A 1,861-nucleotide genomic window follows, 5' to 3' on the forward strand; every position below is an offset into this window, starting at 1 on the left:
GCCCCTCACCCTCTTCCTTCTCCTCCTTCCTCTGTTCTGTTGCTTCCAACACCCCTCCACCACCACCTCCCCCAACTTTTCCTCTCCCCACCTCCCCCCACCCACCCCTCATTTGCTTCAGGGCTCAGACAGGAAGCTCACTCTAGCCAGCTCTTCTACAGAGGAGAAAGATAGAGTGAGCACTATGAGCAGAATGCCAAGTCTCCAGCAAATCCAGCTCATTAGCTCTCGCTGTCTCTATATCTCCCTCTCTTTAAAATCCCCTAAGTTTTTTCTTCTTCCCCCACTCTGTCAACCCTCCACAGACCATCTTTGTTTACTCTAGTCATGGCTGGCTCCACAGCAGGATCTTGACCCCTATAACTCCAACACCGTCCCGTCTCCTCAAACCTCGCATCTTCCCAACGCTCCCACCAAAAAGCATGTCATTTTGTAGCTCCAACATGAGCAGGTACATTGTGTGTTTTACAAATCCCAACAGTGGTTGCAGCACATACTTATAGATGCTTGATAAAACATGCAATCCACATTAGACACTGCTCTTCATAGCTGTCACAAGGTGTGACAAATCACTCTTGCAAGCAAACAAGGTCAGGCATCCACACATGCATTCATACACAAGCTCACATAGACATTAGACTGTGTAATAAAACAATAATCTGATACATCAAAGAGTGATATTCTGTAGGTATGTGTGAGGCAAAAGCACAATTTCATCAACAGTCAGTAACCACCATGTCCTGAGTTTTTACTGCCTGTTAATCAGAGAAGGAACACAGATGGCCCATGGGAAAAGCACGCTGTAGACACTAAATGCACAGCTAAGTGCAATAGGGCTTTAAAGCCTCGTGATCCATCATTCAGCCTGAGCTACAGGGAACTGCTGCATGCCTGAAAGATCTTAAAGCAATTGGATGAAATCATCCTAAATTAGTTTGAACTGAAAGCTCACCGTTTTTGGTTTTTACAGATTTTCACTGATAAAAAGCCTTTTTTTTTAAAGAAGATGATCCGTTTAAATAATGTCCACTGGATTTTCAGAAAAGAGTAATTATAGAAAATCAAAGGAAATTGTGAGAAAACACAAATGGACTGACTGGTTATGCAATAGACTTTAGTTAATAAACATATATTTTATAAATAAATAATAATAAAGCAAGTCTGTTGCATATATGTTTTTAAATACAATTTTCACTGTTATTTTTGTATTATTGATTTATTTTATTTATTTTCACCAAAATAAAAATCTAATTCAATAATTAATTTAATAAATACATTTATTGAAAATGGTAAGCACTAATTAAACTTTCAAGTAACTAATGTGCACCTATCTGACATTTATATTGTGCAACCTGAATGTGGAACGATCCTATACTGAAAGGCCACAGATGAAAATGCCTGGGGGTGATGTGGCAATGTTTCAGAAACCATGTGTGTGTGCAGTGTGTACAAACGTTTGCCTCAGATCTACGAACATATCAACATGAGAGCAACATCAGGCATCAAAGGAACCATTATAAATGTGTGCATGTGTTCATCTTAACGATTGCAGCACGTGTGCAAACTGTTTCCCAAAGTGCCTTAATGCCCGTGCATTCTCTGGTTCTGACTTTGCATGTGTGTGTGTTTGTATATACAGTGAGGTAACATTCTCACAAATGGATGTTTTTTTTTGTTTTGTTTTTTACACACAACCTTCCTTCCCCCATCCCGTGCCTCAATGCTCCTAACTGCTGCGCCACCCCAAACACAAACAAGCAGTGATGGAACTGGGTCACCTCTAACACACTCTATATTTCCACCTCACTTTCTCTCTATCTAACCTTATCTTTTCATTTATCTCTCACTTTTCCCAGTGTGT

General features: G+C 40.2%; 1 protein-coding gene across 5 annotated transcripts in view; it reads right to left on the bottom strand.

The window, feature by feature from the left end:
* LOC117959059 (mediator of RNA polymerase II transcription subunit 13-like) overlaps positions 1 to 1,861 on the bottom strand; it is a 71,324-nt gene that overhangs the window by 29,674 nt on the left and 39,789 nt on the right. The window lies entirely within an intron of this gene.

Source organism: Etheostoma cragini, chromosome 16, assembly GCF_013103735.1.
Source record: "Etheostoma cragini isolate CJK2018 chromosome 16, CSU_Ecrag_1.0, whole genome shotgun sequence".
NCBI lineage: Eukaryota > Metazoa > Chordata > Actinopteri > Perciformes > Percidae > Etheostoma > Etheostoma cragini.